Consider the following 23,587-nt stretch of genomic DNA (forward strand, 5'->3'; position numbering starts at 1 on the left):
CATTATGTACAAAGTGCTGTGCTAAGGCCTGGAGACATAAATTAGTTCTTATATTCTAATGGGGGACACAATACATGGAGAAGGTTTCAGCCACAAGTCAGATAGAAAGGTCCTGTTGTCCTTAGGGTGAAGTGGCAAAGTAAATGTTAGTGCCTCTCTTTAACATCATCCACATTTATTAAATCACAACACTTTCTGATGCTGAACAATTTGACAGTGCCAAGAACTTTGGTGGCAAGAACTTTCTCTTCTGGGTCTCTAGTAGTTGTGTTTGTAGCATCTACAGAAGCAATTGGCTCTCACCCTGGAAATCCTCAGTCTCTGAAATTTGGGGGTCTTCTGTCCACTGTTTGAAAAGTCAACTGCTGGACTGACCCTTATTTTTATACATAGACTCAGAAGTGTGTCTGATTCTTTTAGTCAATCACAAGATGTTTCCTGTGTAACATCATCTGCCTTTATTCAATGGTTAAAATACTATAATCCTTGAGGACTTATTTATATATTATGGTAGAATTTTACGAAAATTCCTTAATATCTCGTTTAAACATTTGGTTGATTGATTCAATTGAGGTGTCTGGCCTTTATGTGATTATATTAATTGGGGTGTAATCCCACACCTTTGCATCAGGAAGAGAAAGAAACAGAGAAAGTGATAGATCTGGAATATATGGAGAAGACCTTTGAAATCATCAACTATCGTAGGATGTAGAACAAGAAGGGATATTGAGAAGTCCTTTAGTTGAAGCCCATTATTTTATAGATTCAGACCCAGAGAGAGGAAGGAACTTATCTAAAGTTCTGCAAGTAAATTGCAAAGATGGAGTTAGATGATAAATTCTGGGACTTCAATCTGATCCAATCCAACCCAATCCAACAAATATTTATTTATTTATTTGCTCATGTACCCATTCATTTATTTATTTGTTTATTTATTCATTCACATATTTATTTATCTATTTATTTGTTTATTCATTCATTCATTTGTGCATTTATCTATTTATTTACTCATTCATTTATTTATCTTTCCACTTACTTATTCATTTATCTATCTATCCATCCATCCATTTATTCATTTATTTGTTTATTTTTATGGGGCAATGAAGGTTAAGTGACTTGCCCAGGGCCACACAGCTAGTAAATGTCTGAGGCCATATTTGAAGTCAGGTCCTCCTGAATCCAGGGCTGGTGCTTTATCCACTACGCCACTTAGCTGCCCCCTAAATATTTATTAAATACTATATTCCAGGCACTGTGCTAAACATTGGAGATACAATTAATAACAACAATAACAGTAATACAGTCTCTGCCCTCAAGGAGTTTATAATCTAAAGGGACTCTAAATCTAGTACACTTTTCAATATTCTATCCAAGTATAAAGAAAGAAGAAAGGGAGGAAATGAGAGAAGGAAGGAAAGAAACAAGAAAGGATGGAGGTAGAAAATTGGGAATGGAGAAAAATGAATGAAGACATTTATTAAGTGCTTACAATGTATGAAGTAGCTGTGCTAAGTGCCAGGAATGCAAAGAGACAACCTCTGTTCTCAAGGGTTACATTCTAATGGGGGAGACAACACATATGGAAGGTTTCAGATGCATGTCTAATGGAAAAATCCCATGGTCCTTAAAGTGCAGAAACAAAGTAGATGGTAATTAGTCTTCTTTAGTATCAATTCCATTGTTAAATTATCTGCTTCTGAAGGAAAGAAACAAGTATATATGAGGTGCCTACTCTGTGCCACACACAGGCACTGTGCTAAGTGCTTTACAAATAATTGATCCTCACAACAACCCTGGGAGATAGATGCTGTCATTATCTCCATTTTATGGAGGAAATGGAGACAGACATAAGTGAAGTGACTTGCCCAAGAGGCTGCATTTGAACTCAGATCTTCCTGAGAAGCACAGAGCTCTGGTCACCATACCATGTAGCTGCCTTTTGACACTAAGTGATTTGAGTATCAGTCTTTGGTGACAAGAACTTTGCTTTTTGCATCTTCAGTAGCTATGGTGGCTGAGGAGGTAGGGTCTACTTCACCAGCAGAGGTGCTTTTAGGTTATATCTCTGTAAAAGTTACTTCCCTGGACAGTGGCCATAGGATCTAGACTAAAAGCAGGGCCACTGATCTGGGGTGGGGTAGGGAATCTGTTATTCTTGGGGTTCCTGGGCTTACCTTTCATTGTTGGCAGTTGGCCATTAGTTGGTGTTTGTGGTGGTGGGGTTTCTGGGTCAGTTCTTGTAGGTATTGCTTCCCTTGATGATGGCTGTGGAAGTGGGGTGGTGGTGGTAGGGGAAGGGTGAGGATGGACTAAGTGGTCTGGGCAGCACTACCAGTCCTGGGGCTCTCGAACTTCAGATCTTCAGTTATTTTCATCTGGCACTTAGGGAAGTCGTATTTGAGTAGGTGGTGATGCTTTGACCCAGTTGGCACATACCACTTCCTATCTCTCCCTGAGGACACTTTGCTGGGAAGTGGTTGAGAATAAGAATAGAGGAAAGGAGAAATTTTGAATTTTTCTTAAGTAAAATCTGCTAAAGGGCAGCTAGGTGGTGCAGTGGATAAAGAACCGGCCCTGGATTCAGGAGGACCTGAGTTCAAATTCGGCCTCAGACACTTGACACTTACTAGCTGTGTGACCCATGGCAAGTCACATAACCACAATTGCCTCACCAAAAAAAAAAAATTTAAATAAAAACATCTGCTAAGCTTTCTGACTCTCTCAATAAAACTACATCATATCTTCAGTGCAAACGTGTATGCTGGATTCAAATTCAAGGTGTGCAACAGTGTCTAATTTCTTCAAATGTTTGTTCCATTTCAAAAAGAGCATTGTTAATTAAAGAGTATTCCTTTTAAATGTTCAATGTTTTATCTTTCCTCCTTGGGGAGATCCCAATATGAATATAGGTCTGGGAGGCCCAGAGCTAATGGACCTTTAATTGTTTAAAATTGTGATTGGAGCATCTTGCTAGAGTAACAAGGGTGTAAGGAGAAGGCTCTCTGATCTGTTGGAATGTGACACCTTCCCTGGGGTTGAACTCCATGCTTTGACTCCATGAAGAAGGCAGGGCATATACTTCGATTATCAAGATTGTTAGGACTAGGGGGCAGCTAGGTGGTGCAGTGGATAAAGCACCAGCCCTGGATTCAGGAGTACCTGAGTTCAAATCTGGCCTCAGACACTTGACACTTACTAGCTGTGTGACCCTGGGCAAGTCACTTAACCCCCATTACCCCGCAAAAAAAAAGATTGTTGGGACTAGAGAATATATGTGACTGGTAGCTCCTGGCTGATTTATGCATGCATCTTTTACTATGGACTGTAGCAAAGAGAACTGACAATTCAACCTGAAAAGTTGTTTACTATAAGGATCGAGGAGAAAAGGATTCTGGTCTCTTTCAAAACATTGTTTTTGCTGGGACTCTGTCAATGTCATCTTTCTCTTGGCCTTCCAACAAACTCCCCATTCTCCTTACATATGGTTTTTTGTTTGTTTTTGGTAGGGCAATAAGGGTTAAGTGACTTGCCCAGGGTCACACAGCTAGTAAGTGTCAAGTGTCTGAGGCTGGATTTGAACTCAGGTCCAACTGAATCCAGGGCCAGTGCTCTATCCACTGAGCCACCGAGCTGCCCCAACCTCCCCAATTTCAAACTTTCCCCTATCAAGAATGGCAACCACATGCACATGGAGGTAAAAACACGTGCTTGCACAGGCAAGACTGAGGCTGGGCCTTAAATGAAATGGACATTTTTGGTACTGTCAATAAGTTCAGGTCTTGCAGAACTGGTTGCTTAGCTACAGGTGATTTCCACAATAATTTCTCAGAGGAGAAGAACACTAGTACCATGAGGATTTTGCAAGGATTAAATAGTTTTCTTGGCTGACTACAAGATTTGTATTTTTTAATTGCTTGGGTAGTACAAATTTGAGGTGCATGTGAAATATCTATGGGGCAGTCCCACAAAGTTGTCTTAACTTTGTGGGAGAGTATAATAGGATTGATAGGTTATAGTTTCATGCTTTAAATATTTGTTAATATGCCCTTATGAATCTTTTGTGTGTGTTTTTGTGTGTGTGTGCGAAGAAGGAAATAAATAGTTGTCCTATACCTTATATATACTTAGTACATTTAGTACTTTTTAAAAGAAGAGATACTATTAATCTTATTTGGGGCAAACCCTATACGTGAATCATATCTAAGCTTTGTTTTAGAGATTTTTCCCTGGAGTTCTACCCTAGGGTAGAAGAAAATGATACAGACAGTTCAAGAAAAGCCTAACTTAACTCTTTCAGGGATCTGAATCCAACAAGACTGAACCTAGGCCCACTTGAACCTAGAGCCACAGTCTTTTGTGGAAAAGGGTTCCCTAGGCTTTGAGTATATATTCAGCAAAATCTAAGACTAAGTTTATATGAAGAGAATTTCTCCCCCATTTTGACATAAAACTATTATGCTCAACAATTATTTGCTAAATCTTAGTTGTGGTCAAATGGTAAACAGATCCTGTCTAACTTGAAATCCATGATCCTTTGAGCTATTCATATAAATGAAAATAAGCATTATTATTTCTTTCTTTTTCTTTCTTTTTTTTTTTTGGTGGGACAATGGGGGTTAAGTAACTTGCCCAGGGTCACACAGCTAGTAAGTGTCAAGTGTCTGAGGTCAAATTTGAACTCAGGTCCTCCCGAATCCAGGTCTGGTGCTTCATCCACTGTGCCACCTAACTGCCTCAGCATTATTATTTCAAAGAAGCCCAAGCATGAATTTCTAGAGTGAGCTGGCTCTGTGTTGACATTTAAGCAAAGATTGCTTATTGACTAGGATGCTTGGGAATGTTATGCCCTTTATGTTTGTATTGGCCCACAGCATAGTGGGAAATTGGCTAGGAATTCAAAGTCCCATTCTATCAGGTCTCCTAGTGAATGAATGCATCAGAATCCACAGGAGAATGTCTGAATCAACAAGGAGGTACAAATCGCATTTACTGGGGGTGATGTGGGTGAGAAAGCAGAATTCTCAGACAAACAAAATTGTAAAAGCAATTCCTAGGTCATTAAGGAATAGGCTAGAAGTGGAAATCTTGATTCAGGGTCAATTTACACTGAGGGTCTGGGTAGAGGGATTCTCTACCTCCCCGCAGTCACCCTGCTGTATTCTATAGGGACCCTGATATTCAGGCCCTTTGCATCCTTACCCGGCTCTATCTCATGCATACTCGTAAATTCAGACCTATTATGATTAGACACAGGTAGGTTTAAGTGTGAGATTGCAACATATTTTACCAGGAAGGACCTGAGTGGATTTTGGTAGTTGATGGGGAAATTGGGGTGATATTGGGGCTAAAAGGTGCTGAGACAACAAAAGTGTGCTGGGGGGACAGAGAAATCAATTTCCAAGTAATAACAAATTCAGCTCCATTTATTACAAATAGATGCAGTGCACCTGAGAATAGTATCAAATATGGACTTAATTAAAAAAATAGTTGTTAGTTCTCTTCTCTGTCCCTTGTGGCAGTAAAACTCATTTTCCCACACAGTTTGAAGTGGTAAGAGATGTAGAATGACTGGCAAGGGGCTCTAAATGTGTTCTCTATGTTGGAAGTAATTAAAAATCCAGAAATCCTTTACATGTATGAGTTTGGTTAGATCCACATATGGATCTGGTCAAATCCGACTCTGTTTGAGAAATTTCTCTCTCCAACTCTGTGTTATAATTATTTTTACATGGATCAGAATTCCTACTATATTGTAAACTCCTCGAAGGCAGGGGCTTTGTCTTTTTTGTTTTTTAAATCTTCGTGTCTCCTCCACTGCCCATGACGTAATGCTCTTTATATAACCAGTAATAATAACAATCATAACATTTCTGAGTTGGATGAGATCTCAAAGGCCTTAATCCCACCTGTACCTGAACAAGAAACTAGACTAAATTTTTCACAAACAATTATCTGAATTTTTCATGAAGAGTTCTAGTGAGGTCAAGCTTATTTTCCCAGAGTAACCCATCCTACTTTTGTAGTGCAATCATTGTAAGGAAGTTTTTCTTATATTGAGTAGAAATCTGCTTTTTTTTTTGGGGGGGGGGGCAACTTCTCTTCACTGCTTCTTGTCCTTCCCTCTGGGTTTAACTAGAGTAGGTCTCAGCCTTCTTTCCCACATGACAGTCTTTCAGATACTTGGACACAGCTATCATGTGCCTTCAAGTATTTTATTCTCCAGGCTAAATGTCCTAGATTCCTTCAATCAGTCCCGATATACTACGTATGACTTTAAGGTTTTTCATCATCTTTGTCATTTTCTGAACTTTCCAGTTTTTTTTACTACTGTCTTTTCTAAAATGTGATGTCCAGAACTGAACTCAGTATACTTCCAGGCATGGTCTGACTTTCTTAATACTGCCTCAGATTGTGTTAGCGTGTGTGTGTGGTTGCTATCTCAAATTGCTGATTCATATTGAGCATGTAGTTCAATAAAACTCCCAGACTTTTCTCAGACAGATTGCTATCTAGCCATGCCTCTGCCACCTTATTTTATGAAGTGGATTTTTTGAACCTGAGGATAGGACATTACAGTTACCCCTATTAAGCTTCACCTTATATAAGATTTAGTCCAGTGTTCCATCTCGTCAAGACCTTTTTGGATTCTGGCTCTCTTATCCAACTTATTAGCCATCTCTCCTAGCTTTTTGTTCTCTGCAAATTTGATTAGCAGGCCATCTATGCTTTTATCCAAGTCGTTGATAAAATTGTTAAATGGCATAGGGTCATGGGCAGGTCCCTGGGGCACTACGCTAGAGAGTCTTCCTTCCAAGTTGACATATAACCATTAATGAATCTTATACTCTTTGGGTCTGGTTGTTCAAAGAGTTTGGAAGCCATTTAGCAGTACTATTTATTTTCTAAACCATATCTTTTTGTTGTACCCAGAAGAAAAGCATGGGAGACTTTATTACACGCTTTTCTAAAATCTAGGTGAACTAGATCTATAGCATTGAGTGATCTGGTCTGGTAGCCCTGTCAAAAAGGAAATGGAATCAGTCTGATATTACTTCTTTTTGGAAGGTTTAATGTAGTCATTATTTCTAAAAATACAAAAAAAAAGCTTCTTAAAAAACCCACAGCAAAACCTGTTAGAAAGTCATAACATAGCCCATGAATTTGGGTGTATGTTGTACCAAATCATGTCATAATTTTTTGTTTTAGCTGAAGTAATGCTGGCCCTTTATGACCACTTTCCTTTTCTAGATCATAAAGTATCCTTTTAATAATAAACTCAAGAATTTTTCCAGAAAAAGAAGTCAAGCTCATTGACCTATAGTGAAGAGACTTTATCCTCTTCAATATTCTTAAGTCTGATCAACAAAATGATTTCAGAACCATGATTCCAGAAAAGCAATGATTAACTTTGTTATTTACTACCTGAAAGAGTGGTCATCAACTAAAAATGAAGAATAAAACATCCATTTTTGGTTATGGCCAGTGTGAGCATTTTTTTTTTTGCTTGGCTACGTATATTTATTACAAGGGTCTTATTTTTCCTCTATTTTTTCCAGTGGGAGGAAGGAAAAAAAAAACCCAAATGCTTGTTAATTTAAAAACAAATTTAGGGGCAGCTAGGTGGCACAGTGGATAGAGTACCAGCCCTGGAGTCAGGAGTACCTGAGTTCAAATCTGGTCTCAGACACTTAACACTTACTAGCTATGTGACCCTGGGCAAGTCACTTAACCCCAATTGCCTCACAAAAAAAAAATTAGAAATATCTGCCCTTTAAAAAATAAGTTGTTATTGATAGCTTTTGGTTTCTTACATCATTACCATTTCTCCCAGTATTCCTTCCCCATCTCCACTAAGAGAACCATCCCATATAACAAATTTTTTTTTTTTTTTTTGCGGGGCAATGGGGGTTAAGTGACTTGCCCAGGGTCACACAGCTGTTAAGTGTCAAGTGTCTGAGGCCGAATTTGAACTCAGGTACTCCTGAATCCAGGGCCGGTGCTTTATCCACTGTGCCACCTAGCCGCCCCCAACAAATATTTTTTAAAGGTAAAAATAAGAGAAGAGGAAAAAATCAGCATGACTGATCAATATATTGAAAAAGTCTGAAAATATGTGCAATGTACAACATTTGTAGACTTCCCACTTCTGGAAAGGAGAGGGGAGGAGGTATCTTCTCATTTCTTCTTTTGAGTTGTCATTATTCTATATGGTGTAGGAATATTCATTTTAAGTTCTTTGTGTGGTTATTCTTTCCATTTATATTGTTGTGGTTGTGTCTACTGTTTTATTGCTTCTGCTTACTTCACTCTGTATCAATTCATGCAGCTCTTCCCATGCTTCTCTAGATTCATCAAACTCATCATTTTTTACAGTGCAGTAATATATTCCATTACATTTATGTACTGCAATTTATCTAGCCATTCCTCAATGCCTCACTTTCCTCATCTGTAAAATGAGGATAATAATAGCACTTAACTCCCCAAGTTGTTGTGAGGATAAAATGAGTTAATATTTTTATAAAGCACTTTGCAAACCTTAAAGTGCTACTTTAAGTATTATTACTTATCATTATTATTATTATTAAGTATTATTATTATTGTTATTACCATTAAAACAAACCAAGAAATTAATAGCTGCTCTCTCTTCTTTTTTTGTCAGAGAGAACACAAGCCGATGTCCATATAATTGAATTCCTCCATCAATAATCAATGCCCTTGTGACAACAGACTTGTTATCAGTTTCTCAAACTCCTAATCTATTTCTTCTTTCTGTATAGGTGGTTTGTAGTATGCCCTGATGATACCATTTTTTCTACTTCGTCATCTGTCACCAGACTGCTTTCTACTAATATTTCTCCACTCTGGTTTTTGGATTTCTTCACTTATTGTGTCTTATACAATAATACATATTTACATATTATTGTTGTCATTGTCATTTTGTAAAAATGCCCCTCAGGTCTCTGGAATTCATGTAGTCCTACATGTCTACTCAGTCTGTAGTCCCTTTCTCTACTACCCAGCCCCATGCCCTTGCCTCTCTCCCCTCTCTCCATCTGTCTTTGGACTGACCAACCTGCACAGACATGTCTGAGAGTAGAGCCTACAGAACCTTCTTCAATGTCATGGGCACCTCAGAGGTCAGGGTCTTCAGCACTTTTGATGAAGCTTATGGCACTGTAACCATGCCAGTCATGTGACCTGAGCCGATCATGAAGTCAATCATTCCTGTTGTCAGGGCTCTATAGCCTGGTGGTGGATGTTCTCATCGCCAACTCTCAATGCTGGGAATTACCCTGTTGAAGAGCTTCTGTCAGCTGGGGGCAGGACTTAGTGTGGGTCTGAGTGAAGTGGCAACTGGCTTTGCATTGTAGGTGATGCTGGTGTTGGGAGACAGTGCAGCAACCCCGACTGTTTGTGGGGATGGTCCTGATTCTGATCCTCTCTGAGTTGCTTGTGGCCCTCATTCTCTACAAAGTAGACTCTCCTCCCTTTCCCCCAAATTTTCAATCCTGTAGCCACAAAGTATGATATGAAGACCTTGTTGGAACCACCCCAATCCCTCCCAATTCACTCCACGATAAACAGCCTGACACTTGGTACAGTTGTCTGGTCCTTTGGTATTGTGAATGCACAATGTCTTAGTATTTCTTCTGTCTGTGTCTCTCTTCACTGTACTGGATGACCTCTGGGCCAGCTGGGGCTCAAACCTCCTGGGACCAGCAGGGCTGTTGTACAATCTCTCTTATCATTTGATGTAAGTATTCTATGTGGAAAGATGAATTATAATTGTCATTTTTCTTCAATGGACAGTTATTTATAAAGACTTGACATATTCATAATGTTTGTGAAACAAAAAGCTTCAATTTCCAGTCCTATATATTAAATTATATACAGGTAGGTTATTGCACTGTGGGGTTAAATTTAAAGTGCTGAGAATTCTTTGGATGTGATCATTTGAAATGCAAGATTGCTGTAGAGTCCTGGTATTAGTAAGAATTGTATGATTTGGGAACATATTGAACGTGTGTTTCCAGTAGTGTTGTGACAATGGGCCAGGACTTACAGAGATGTTTCCAAATAAAATCCTGACTGGTAAAAAAACAAAACAAAACACCATATGTATTATTTCATTTGTATCTTACTATAATCTTGTTGGGTATTAATATTCCCATTTAAGAGATCAGGAAACTGAGGTTCAGAGAAGGTTGTGAAATCTAGAGCTGAAAGGGACAATAGAGATGATCTGGTCTGATATCCTCATTTTATAAATGAGAAAAAGAGACTCAGGGAGTAGTGAATTCCTGTTGTTGTTGTGTCATTTCAGTTGTGTCCAACTCTTCATGACCCCATTTGGGATTTTCTTGGCAAAGATACTGGAGTGATTTGCCATTTCCTTCTCCAGCTCATTTTACAGATGAGGAAACTGAGGCAAACAAGGTAAATGACTTCTCCAGGGTCACACAGCTAGGAAATATCTGAGGCCAGATTTTTTTTTTCTGGGCAATTGGGATTAAGTGACTTGCCCAGGGTCACACAGCTAGTAAGTGTTAAGTGTCTGAGGCCGGATTTGAACTCAAGTCCTCCTGAATCCAGGGTCAGTGCTCTATCCACTGCGCCACCTAGCTGCCCCCTGAGGCCAGATTTAAACTCATAAAAATGAGTCTTCCTGACTCTAGTCCCCTTCTATCCACTTGTACCACCTAGCTTAGTGAATTCCTAAAGTCATACAATTAATAAGTGGAAGTATTGGGGTTTAATTCAGGTCTTCTGACTCTAAATGCCATGCTCCCCTTCTCACTGCCATTCATGTTACACAACACACTGCTCCTTACAGTCGACACAGTATAAATTTCGTTGAACTGAAATGAATTTGTACACAAAAAAATTTGTTCTTTGTATGGGACTCATTTGGCAAAGAAACCTCTGAGACCTCACAGCAAACAGAGCACCATCTGTGTCCAAAAGGGTTAGAATCTCTGGGACTAAGTCCTCTCCATTCATTCAGCCAACCAAACATTGCATGAGATCTCAATTCTGTCCAAAGAGCGGGGTCCAAGGACATTGGTTTGAATGTCAGCTCTGCAACTTATTACCTCTGTGACTTCAGGAAAGTCATTGGACCTCTCTTGGTGTCATTTTCTTTGGAATAAATGAGATGACCCATAAGGTTCCTTTCATTTCATTTTTCTCCTCATTTTTACATTTAAGTTTTATTCATGTATTTTGTTTCTATATTGCAAACATTTACAGATTACTCCCACTTTGTGAAAGGTCTCCTATAAAAAAGGAAAAACAGTTAAGCAAAATTAATAGTTCAATGACCTTGTCTGAGAATTTATGTAACATTTCACATCTGTAGCACCCCACTTCTCTATTTAAAAAAAAACCCCAAAATCCATTTTTTCTTTCTCTCACTCCCTAATCCACTGGGAAAAAAAGAAAAAAAAAGGTAAATTTCTTATAACAAATATGCACAGTCAAACAAAAAAATCGGTCCCCATCATGATTGTACACATGTGTGTAGACATATATGTGTATAAATACATGGTTGTATACATGTGTACACACACAATATACACACACGCACATACATGTGTATGCACACATTATATGTGTGTATATACAAATATGCAAATGTGTGTTCCTCCCTCCTCCCAAATACCACTTCCTAAATCTATCACTTTTCTGTCATGTATAGCATGTTTCATCATCAGACCTTTGTACTAATGAGTGGTCATTGTATTAATGATCATCATTCTTCTGGCTTCCAAACAGTTGGTTTTTACAGAATTGCTACTGGAGAAATTATTCTCCTGGTTCTGCTCATTTCATTCTTCCACCAGTTTATATAAAAGCTCTCAAAATTGTTTGTTTTTAAAATATTGATGTTACAGTATAAATTGTTCTCCCGGTTCTGCTCACTTTACTCTGCATCATATTATATAAGTCTTTCCATGTCTTTTTGAAACTATTTTCTCTTTTCTTATACTAGCACAATACTACTCCATCACCTCCATATACCACAAATTCTTCATCCATTCCTTAATTGTTGTACTTCCTCTTAGTTTCCAGCTTTTTTTTTGCTGCAACAAAAATAGCCAATAATTTTTTTTTTGTCCACAAAGGACTTTTTATTGTTTTTTTGATCTCTTGTCCTAATGGTTGTATAACTAGTTCACAGGGCACTCACTGTTTAGTAACTTTTTGTTATAATTTAAAATTGCTTTCCATAATGGTGTACCTATTCACAGGGTCGCCAATGATGCATCAATATGCCTGTTTTCCCATAGATAACTCTAATAAAGATAATACCAATAACAACTTATAATTTTTTTAGTGTTTTAAGTTTTTCCTTTTTTCACTTAGTAGTATTTTATTTTTTAATTACATGTAAAGATAGTTTTCAACAGTCATTTTTGTAAGATTTTGAGTTCCAAATTTTTTCCCCCCTCCTCAAGACAGCAAACAATCTGATATAGGTTATATATGTATAATCACGTTAAACATAGTTCCATGTTAGTCTTATTGTGAAAGAAGAATCAGAACAAAAGGGAAAATCCAGAAGAAAGAAAAAATGAAAAAAAAGTGAAAGTAGTATACCTCAATCTTCATTCAGGCTCCATAGTTCTTTCTCTGGATGTGGAGAGCATTTTCCATCATGAGTCTTTTGGATCATTGCATTGGATCATTGCATTGCATTGCTGAGAAGAGCTAAGTCTGTCACAGTTAGTCATCATACAATGTTGCTGGCACTGTGTACAATGTTCTCCTGGTTCTGTTCACTTTTCTCAGTATCAGTTCATGTAAGTCTTTCCAGGTTTTTCTGAGATTTTCCTGCTTATTATTTCTTATAGCATACAGCTAGATGGTGCAATGGATAGAGTACTGGCCCTGGAGTCAGGAAGACCTGAGTTCAAATCTGGATTCAGTCACTTGACACTCACTAGCTGTGGGACCCTGGGCAAGTCACTTAACCCCAATTGCCTCAAACATGCAGGGCCATCTCCAGTTGTCCAGATGTATATCTTGCCACTGGAGAGAGTGAGGCTGGTGATTTTGCACAGTCCTCCCTCGCTTAAATCCAATTCACTGCAAGTCATGACACCTGAAGGACAAACAATATTTCTTATAGAACAATAGTATTCCATTACATTCATATACTACAACTTGTTCAGCCATTTCCTGATTGATGGGCATCCCCTTAATTTCCAATTCTTTGCCACCACAAAAAGACATGTTATACATATTTTTGTAATGTGGATCCTTTTTCTTTTTTTTTTTTATGATTTCTTTGGGATATAGACCTAGTAGTAGTATTGCTGGGTCAAAGGGTATGCACAGTTTCATAGCTCCAAATTGTTTTCCGGAATGATCAGATCAGTTCACAATTCCACCAACCATGCATTAGTGCTCCAATTTTCCCACATCTTCTTCAATGTTGATCATTTTCCTTTTTTGTTATATTAGCCAAGCTGATAGGTGAGGTGGTACCTCAGAATTGCTTTAATTTGTAGTTCTCTAATCAATAGTGGTTGAGAACATTTTTTCATATGACTATAGATAGCCTTAATTTCTTCATCTGAAAACTGTTCATGTCCTTTGACCATTTCTCAATTGGAGAATGAATTGTATTCTTATAAATTTGATTCAGTTCTCTAAATATTTGAGAAATTATTAGAAGCACTGGGTGCAAAATTGTTTCCCAGCTTTCTGCTTTCCTTTGAATCTTGGTTGCATTCGTTTTGTTTGTGCAAAACCTTTTAAATTTAATGTAATCGAAGTATCCATTTTGCATTTTATAATGTTCTCTATCTCTTATGTGGTCATAAATTCTTCCCCTCTCCATAGATCTGACAGGTAAACTATTCTTTCCTCTCCTAATTTGCCTCTTGTGTCACCCTTTATATCTAAATCATATACCTATTTTGACCTTATTTTGGTATACAGTATGGGATGTTGGTCTATGACTAATTTCTGTCATACTACTTTCCAGTTTTCTCAGCCATTTTTTGCCAAGCAATAAGTTTTTATCCCAGAAACTGGAGTCTTTGGATTTATCAAACAGTAGATTACTATAGTTATTTATTACTGTGTTTCATGTACCTAACCTATTCCATGGATCTACCACTCTATTTCTTAGCCAGTACCAAATAGTTTTGATGATCACTGCTTTATAATGTAGTTTTAGATTTGGTATGGCTGGGTCACCTTCCTTTGTATTTTTCCCCCCATTAATTCCCTTGATATTCTTGACCTTTTGAACAACTTATACTTCTCTAACAAGTCTCCCCATTCTTGAAATGTTCTCCCTTTCCACTTCTGCCTCTTAGAATCCCTGGTTTCCTTTGAGAAACACCTGCAGGAGGCCTTTCCTTTCCCATTGCTGCTCAGACTTGTATCTGAGATAACCTCTCTTTTATTCTGCATGTATATTGTATGTGCCTATTCATATACATGCTATCTTCCCTATGAGAATATAAGTTCTTCAAAGGCAGAAACTGTTTTTGCCCTTTTTTTGTATCCTCAGTGCTTAGCACAGTGCTTGGCACATAGTGCATAGTGAATACTTGTAGATTAATATAAGAATAATAGCCAGGATTTATATGGCACTTTAAGATTTATTATTTTTTTTTTTAATTTTCGAGGAAGCAAAGAATTTATTTCCACACGAGACTATGGGGATTCTTTTTACAAGGAGGAAAGAAAGAGAGAGAGAGAGAGAGAGAGAGAGAAATAAAGAAAAAAAAAGAAAAAGAGAACAAGGTTATTATTGTCTACTTCAACACTGTATTACCATTGAACCAATCAAAGAGAGATTCACACTCCTGAAGGAATGTAACCCAACCCCCACTTCCTCTCAGTGACTACTGTCATTACAACCCTTTCCTTATGTGATAGCATGAAAGCAAAAGCTTCCTCCTTTTGTTGCCATTCTATAGCTACCTACGTTGTAGCAAGCCATTAAAAGCACACTGCCATGCCAGGCATCTTTGGAAGGACAAAATCCTCTATGCAGCTTTACATAATATGCATACAACTAGGAAATGACAGGAACAAAATGGAGAAATGGAGTCATGTTTTCCCAGTTTGCTGTCACGCCTTCTAAATCTCCCTGGCACCTTTCTTGTTCTTCTCAGTCTCTATTCTCTCTATTGAGAAAGGTGCATAGTGGATAGAACACTTGGGTAGAACCTCTTGACTGTGTTAAATCATTAAAATCTTTGAACCTCAGTTGTATCTATAATACAAAAAAGGTTAGACTCTGCATTTAAAGTTCCTTCCAACTTGAAATCTTTGATCCTATTCTATTATTAGTATGATTTTAGAATATAATTTACTTATCAACATTATTTTGAAAAATTCTGAGTTCAAAATTCTCTTCTTCCCTCTAGCCCCTCTCCTACCCATTGAGAAGGTAAGCAATATAATATCATTTATATAGGTGAAATCATGCAAAACATATTTCCATATTAACCATGCTGAAAAAAGCAAGAAAAAGTTATAATAAGTTATAATTCAATTTGCACCCAGAGTTCATTGGTTCTCTCTTTGGATGTGGATAGTATTTTTCAAAGTGAGTTCTTTGGAATTGTCTTGGATCATTGTATTGATCACAGTAGCTAAGTCTTAGTTGATCATCCTTATAATATTGTTATCACTATATGCAAGTGTTTTCCAGGTTCTACTCACTTTACTCTATATCAATTCATATATGTCTTTCTGAAAGCATCCTGCTTGTCATTTCTTATAGTACAGTAGTATTCCATCACAATCATAAACCACAACTTATTCAGCCATTCCCCAGTTGATGGGCAAATGAGAACAATTTGTTCTAATGTCATGATGGCAGCTGAAACAGGGGTTTTGGAGTGCTTAGACACTGAAGATGCCAAGGTCATTCACAGTATCTTGGGCCATTGTCAATCATCCTGACTTTTGTCTTGCCACTGGACTTCAGTGACTCTGAAGAGAAGAGTGAGGCTGACAACTTTCTGCCGCACTTAAATCCAATTCACGTCTGAGTCAAGACATCACTTGTCATATCATTGGTCCTCTTAGAAATTGAAGGATGAACAATAACAACAATTTATGGGCATCTCCTCAATTTCTAATTCTTTGCCACCACAAAAAGAGTTGCTACTAATATTTTTGTACACATAGGTCTTTTTCCTTTTCCTTTAATATTTTAAAGATATATATCTATATCTGGGTCAAAGAGTATGTACTACTTTATATCCCATTAGGCATAGTTCCAAGTAGTTCTCTAGAATGGTTGGACTAGTTCACAACTCCACCAAGAGTCCATTAATGTTCCTGCTTTTCCACATCCTTCTAGCATTTGTCATTTTTCTTTTCTGTCATGTTAGCTAATCTGATAAGTGTGAGGTAGTATCTCAGAGTTGTTTTAATTTGCATTTCTCTAATCAATAGTGATTTAGAGCATTTTTTATGACTAAAGATAGTTTTGATTTCTTCTTCTGAAAACTGCCTGGGGAATGAATGACCTGCATTTTTTTTTTTTTTTTTGGTGAGGCAATTGGGGTTAAGTGACTTGCCCAGAGTCACACAGCTAGTAAGTGTTAAGTGTGTGAGGCCGGATTTGAACTCAGGTCCTCCTGAATCTAGGGCCGGAGCTCTATCCACTGTGCCACCTAGCTGCCCCAATGACCTGCATTTTAAACATTTGATTCAGTTCCCTGTATAATTGAGAAATCAGGCCTTTATCAGAGTAACTTGCTGTAAAAATTCTTTCCCAGTTTCCTGCTTTCCTTTTAATTTTGGCTGCATTGGCTTTGTTTGAAATTATCCATTTTATTTTCTGTGATCCTCTCTATCTCTTGTTTGGTCATAAACTCTTCCCTTATCCACAGATCTGACAGGTAAAATTTTCCATGCTCTCCTAATTTGCTTATGGTATCACCCTTTATTTCTAAATCATGTACCCATTTTGACCTTATGTTAGTATATGGTATGAGATGTTGGTCTATGCCTAGTTTCTGCCAAACTTCTTTCCAGTTTTCCCAGTAATTTTTGTCAAATAGTGAGTTTTTGCTCCCAAAGCTTAAATCTGTGGTTTCATCAAACACTAAATTACTATGGTAATTTACTACTGTGTACTGTATACCTAATCTATTCTACTGATCCACCACTCTTAGTACCAGATTGTTTGATGATTACTGATTATAATATACCATCTTCCTTCATATTTTTTCCATTTATTCCCTTAATATTCTTGACCTTTGTTATTCCAGATTAATGTTTAAAATATTTTTTCTAGATTTACAAAATAATTCTTCAATGATTTGATTGGTATAGCACTGAATAAGTAAATTAATTTAGGTAGAATTGTCATTTTTATTTTATTGGTTCAACCTACCCATGAGCAATTAATATTTTTTCTTTTGTTAAGATCTGAATTTATTTATATGAAAAATGTTTTATAATTGTTTTCATATAGTTCCTGGATCTGTCTTGGCAGGCAGACTCCCGAGTATTTTATATTGTCTGCAGTGATTTTAAATGGAATTTCTCTTTTTATCTCTTCCTTATGGGCTTTGTTTTTTTATTATAAAAGTATTTTATTGTTTTCTAGTTACATGTAAAGATAGTTTTCAACATTTGTTTTTATAAGATTTCTAGTTCCAAATTTTTCTCCCTCCCTCCCTTCCCTCCCCCATCCCCAAGAAAGCAAGCAATCTGAGATACACACACACACACACACACACACACACTCACATTAAACATTTCTGCATTAGTCATGTTATGAAAGAAGAATCAGAACAAAAGGGAAAAACCTCAAAAAAGAAAAAACAAAAACAACAAAAGTAGAAATATCCTGGTTCAATCTGCATCGAGATTCCATAGTTCTTTTTTCTGGATGTGGAGAGCATTTTCCATCATGAGTCCTTTGGAATTATCTTGGACCATTGTATTGCTTAGAAGAGTTAAGTCTCCTGATGGGCTTTGTTGCTAATATATAGACTTGCTAAAGATTTATTTGGGTTTATTTTATATCCTGAGACTTTGCCAAAGTTGTTAATTCTTTCAGCTAGATTTTGAGTTGATTCTCTAGGGTTCTCTAAGTATACTATCATATCATCTGCAAAGAGTGATAGTTTTGTTTTCTCATTGTCTATTCTTATTCCTCCAATTTCTACAGAGGCTTCCTCTCCCTCAGGCTATAGATGGTGCTAGAGAGCAATAAGCCCAAAGAGCTCTCCACACAGCAGCAGACAGGATTCAGCTCTTTCAGTGAGCCAATCAGCTCCCAGCAAATCAATATCTGTTTTGTCATCTGCAAGGCTTTCAGAAACACAGCTGCAAAACCTTCCTGTCAGTTTAGCTCCCATCAACTTCTGTCTTTTGTCTTCTCATTCACAGATTTTTCTCAGACTCCTTCACCTTCTATCCCTTAGTCCTTTTGAACCTTGCTTTCTATCCTTCTCTCCTCTCCTCTTCCTCCTCCTCCTCGTCTTCCTCCTCATCTTCCTCTTTCTCCTCCTCGTCTTCCTCTTTCTCCTCCTCCTCCTCCTTGTCTTCCTCCTCCTCCTCCTTCTTTCTTCTCTGGTTTCTAAAGCCTCACATCTATGCCTTCTCATAAACAATGACTAATCTTCAATTTATAACATGCAACTCAACAATTATACCTTTCTCTCAAGTATAACCTTGTTAGTTCTCATAAAATCTTCATATAGTCACCAGTCACTTGAGTTAGTTTCTCAGTGATAACCTTCAAAACTCTAAAAACACATACAAATGAACTCATGAATCTCAAATGCCCCACATCATTACTTTAGTCATTATTCTGCCTTCAAACAGGTCTTCTAAGTATATTTAACAGAAGGGCAGTTCTATCTCTGGTCCTCAGAACAATGTGTCACTCCTCATCATTTTACCTGAGAGTCTCTATTTCTTCTCAAATTTATTTTTATCAATTTTCCTTCCATAATATTATTTTTTCCTGTCCCTTTCAGCTACTGAAATGTTCACATACAAAATGGATAGTACCTTACAGGAGATCTTCCTAGAAAAGTGAAGTAGCTATAATGTGGGAAAAAACTAACCAACCAACCAAACAACAAAGATAACTAGATTTTGAGTAAAAAGAGGTGAGTTTGCAATCTGAGCTCTGTCATTGACTAGCTGTGTGGCCATAAACATACATAGAATATGGGATACCCTGCAAAAGCATTCTCATTGGCCTTTGACCTAAGGGGAAGAAGTAAAGGAAGAGCCAATGGCATTGCTCTCCTGGGGTGTGGAGGCACAACCAGACCATGCTCTATTTATGCCTATGTTTGTTAACTTGGGCAAATCATAGAATCCGAGTTGTAAGAGACCTCAGAGGTCAGCTAGTCCAATTCATACCTGAATAGGAATCACCTGGATGACATTCCCCAAAAGTGGACATCTAGCGTCTAGCTTCTGCCTGAAGACCTACAGTGAAGGGGAGCCCATCACTTCCCAAGAAAATCTATTTCACTTTTAATTATTAGCAAGTTTTCCCTTATGTTGAGCCTAAATTTAATTTTTTTTTTTGGTAGGGCAATGGAGGATAAGTAACTTACCCATGGTCACACAGCTAGTAAGTGTCAAGTGTCTGAGATCAGATTTGAACTCAGGTCCTCCTGAATCCAGGGTGGATGCTTTATCTACTGCGCCACCTAGCTGCCCCCTAAGTTTAATTCTAAAGTTCCTATTGTTCCTGAAACAGAACGAAACGAAATCTCTCTTCTAGATAACAATTCCTCATATGCTTGGAGATAGAAATAATTTGCGGCCTCTCCCACTCTGAGTTTTTCTTCTTCAAGCTAAAACATTCCTTGTTTCTTTATGGCATGGTATCTAGTGCTTTCCTCAACCCATATCCTCTGGATATGGTCCAACTTGTTAGTGTCTAGGATGAAGAACTGAACATAATCCTCTAGATGTGGTCTGGCCAGCAATGGAGTGCAACAAAGCTATCATTTTCTTATTTCTGGACCCTCAATGCAGCCTAATATTGCATCAAGTTGTTTTCTGTTCTGTTTACTCTTGACTCATACTGCAACCCCCAGATGCTTTTTACGTGAACGATTGTCTAGCCACAACTCCCACATCCTGTCTTTGTGGAGTTTATTTGTTGAACTCGATTGTAGGAATTTATATTTATCCTTATGAAATTTTATCTTATTAGATTTGGCTCATTATTCTCCCGAAGAGGTCCTAATCTGATGCCTTCCTGTGGCATGGAGGTGGCTCTGAGTTCTCAGAGGATATATCAGCATGAGTCCAAACTTTGGAAGTTTCTGCCATGCTGGAAAGGCTTTGAGCATGGTCTTGGCCACAGACTATGCCTGCTTTCTGAGGATCAATCAGCTTAGCTAAGTACAGCAAAGCTTATCACAGATAGGCTGCTTAATAGGTGATGAATTTGGGAGCCATGGCAACCCATGGGAGAAAGAGAAATGCAGTCCTGTATACCTAGTTTCTCCTTCTGCAGTGATGGCAGTAAAAGGGAAAAATAGGGGGAAGAGAGTGTTAATCACACTTTTTTTTGTGTGTGTGTGAGGCAATTGGGGTTAAGTGACTTGCCCAGGGTCACACAGCTAGTAAGTGTTAAGTGTCTGAGGCCAGATTTGAACTCAGGTACTCCTGACTCCAGGGCCGGTACTCTATCCACTGCACCACCTAGCTGCCCCAGTCACACATTTTTAAAATGTTAGAATGTTTATATAAACACATTAATTTAAGTGTTCATACTCTAATTACGAGATCCTTGTTCAGTGGCCAATGCCTGCCCATCCTACTGGTGCAGAGGATGATGAGATAGAGAAATTCTATGAAAAACTTCAAATTAAATCAGCAAATACCTACATATTTAGTAATATCAGTTTAAAGGTTTGCATAGGAAAGAATGTAGAGAAAAAAAAAGGAAAGGATGTAGAAAAGTATGCTGCAAAATATGGTCAGGATTGAGGAACAAATAAGGCCAAAGGTCTCTACTGATTTGAAGCCTTCTGCCTATATATTATGAATATTAAAAAATTTTTTTTTTCATTTTGGCTATAAACTTTATTGAACTTATCCACCAGGGTGGAAATAAAATTTAGTACAAAACCAAGTGTTTGTTACTATGACTTCTGCAACACAATTAATATCCAAACAGAGTTTTAAAAAGTCAACTCAATCCAAACCCACTACTTCGAATCAATAGTTTCTTTGAAGTCACAGTAACACTTAAATATGGTTAAAACTTCAGTTGCAGAAATTTGGAAAGCTAAGTAAGCTTCCAACTTAATCAAAATAGAATTACAGAAAGGCAAAATTGTGGTGTTCACAGAGTTACAATCCACTGGAAAACACCAACACTGGACAGTTGTTAAGTCCTGAGATAACATGGAATTCAGGCATCCCTATAAACAGTCTTCTGTCGTCCTTTCTTTCCAATCAGAGATTTATGAATGCGTGGAATCACACGACCAGCACCAGTTGTTGCCTTAATAAGAGAGTCCAATTCCTCATCCCCAGGGATGGCAAGTTGCAAGTGGTGAAGAGTTATTCCCTTCACCTTTAAATCTTTTGATGCATTTCCTTCCAGCTCAAGTACCTTTGCAGTTAGATATTCCAGGATGGCTGCATTGTACCCGGCAGTAGTGGCCCCCACGCTTCCACGGCTTGTTGTCCTGGACTTCAGATGCTGATGAGTACAGCCTGCTGGGAACTGCAAACCAGCCTTCTGCCGAGCGGGGAACCGCCTTTGTCTTTGCTTTTTTCCCGCCAGCCATGTTGAATTGTGTGTGAAACTCTTCCGCACACATGCTCTCGGCAGTGAATGGACCAAGCCAAGCAACCCTCACCCCGCCCCACTCCCCGTCCCGCATAGACTCAGCCCGCTACTGTTCTGGCGCACCGCTATTCAAACTGCCCAAATACTTTAAAAAAAAGATGCTTTAGGGGGGCAGCTAGGTGGTGCAGTGGATAGAGCACCGGCCCTGGAGTCAGGAGGACCTGAGTTTAAATCCGGCCTCAGACACTTAACACTTACTAGCTGTGTGACCCTGGGCAAGTCACTTAACCCCAATTGCCTCAAAAAAAAAAGATGCTTTTAAAAAATAGGGGTATTGGGAAATCATGGCAAACATTTAATAAAAGCACAGGAGAAAAAAAGTAACCAACCATATATCAAGAAAGAGGAAATGTAGGAGACATTCCTTCATCAGCTATCTATATAGAGTTAGCCTATTTACATATCAAAAGGTAAAAAATGGATACAAAATTAGAAGAACTAAACTTGACTTATTTAATAAATTACCGATGCTTAACTGTGTGACCATGGGCAAGTCACTTAACCCCAATTGCCTCACCAAAAAAAGGAAACAAAAACAAAAACAAACAAACAAACAAAAATTACTGATGCTGAAAAATGAGAAAAGGGGATATTAACATGGGCTATAATGTTTAACTGATATAAATTAGTCACTGTAAGAAGGAGGCCAAAGAGTCTAGAAACCACCCCCGGCCAGCAGATATACTTTATCCCCTTGCCGCATGCAGTCAACTACAACACTAGTTTGGAATAAGACCATGGGCAGTGTAGCCTCATAACATAGCAATAAATGGTGGAAAGCAAAAATGTTTCAGAAAGCGAAACCTGACATCCAGTTATGAAGAAGGTGCTGGGAAGCTTCTTAGCCCTAGAAAGCTCAAGAGTTATTTAGAAAATGGACAAAACCTAAATGATTGTTCATCTGCCTTTTGTAACAAAAGGAGGAGTACCTATTATTTGTTAGGTTCATTTGGAATTGTCTTCCCTATTAGAATGTAACCTCCTCGAGGGCAGGATTATTTTTTGCTTGCATTTTTATTCCCAGTACCTAGTACAGTGCCTTAATAAATGTTTATTGACTTGATTTGTTGAAAATTAATCCAGATTATCCTGAGAGCATTTGTGATGTTTAAAAATCTAAATATGTGGCCGCCTTAAATTAGAAACTTTAGCACCAGTCTTTGGGCATTAAACATTTATTAAAGCATACTAGGTATTAGAAAAAAAAAAAAAAGGACACATGGAGTTAAGAAAAGGCCTATCTAGCCTAGAGTTCCAGCCTGGTCTGGTTCTTCCTCAAGTCCCCCATGGGCCTGCTTCAACCATGAACTCCTCTCAAACTGAGTGTGGAAGCTTTTTATAGGTCTGGAGCACAGGCGGTCCTTGCACACTGCTTCAAGCTGATTGGTAGGCATCATCCAAATCCATTGGTTCACTGGACTTGAAGGTGGTCTCAAGTTGAGTTCAAAGTCCTTAGCTTCTGAGAACAATATCTCCTTAAGGGCCAGCCAGGTGTGGTTACAATCTAATTAACTTGAAGTAGGCTAATCAGCAAAGTCAATCACTCTCACTCAATTCAATCAGTTTAGATTAATCTCCGGGGTGAGCCTTTGAGTATCTGCCAAATCCCATTATTTTCTCACAATTTAAAGATGAAACCAGGAGAATGAAACATGGAGGGGGGGGGGAATAAATCCATATTTCAGGGGCAGCTAGGTGGTGCAGCGGATAAAGCACCAGCCCTGGATTCAGGAGGACCTGAGTTCAAATCTGGCCTCA

The 23,587-nt window shown here is 38.1% G+C and overlaps 1 pseudogene; it reads right to left on the reverse strand.

The window, feature by feature from the left end:
- Nucleotides 1-21,385: 21,385 nt before the first annotated feature.
- LOC122755218 lies at nucleotides 21,386-21,767 on the reverse strand (annotated as a pseudogene).
- Nucleotides 21,768-23,587: the final 1,820 nt, after the last annotated feature.

This window comes from Dromiciops gliroides, chromosome 4 (genome assembly GCF_019393635.1).
Source record: "Dromiciops gliroides isolate mDroGli1 chromosome 4, mDroGli1.pri, whole genome shotgun sequence".
Classification (NCBI taxonomy): domain Eukaryota; kingdom Metazoa; phylum Chordata; class Mammalia; order Microbiotheria; family Microbiotheriidae; genus Dromiciops; species Dromiciops gliroides.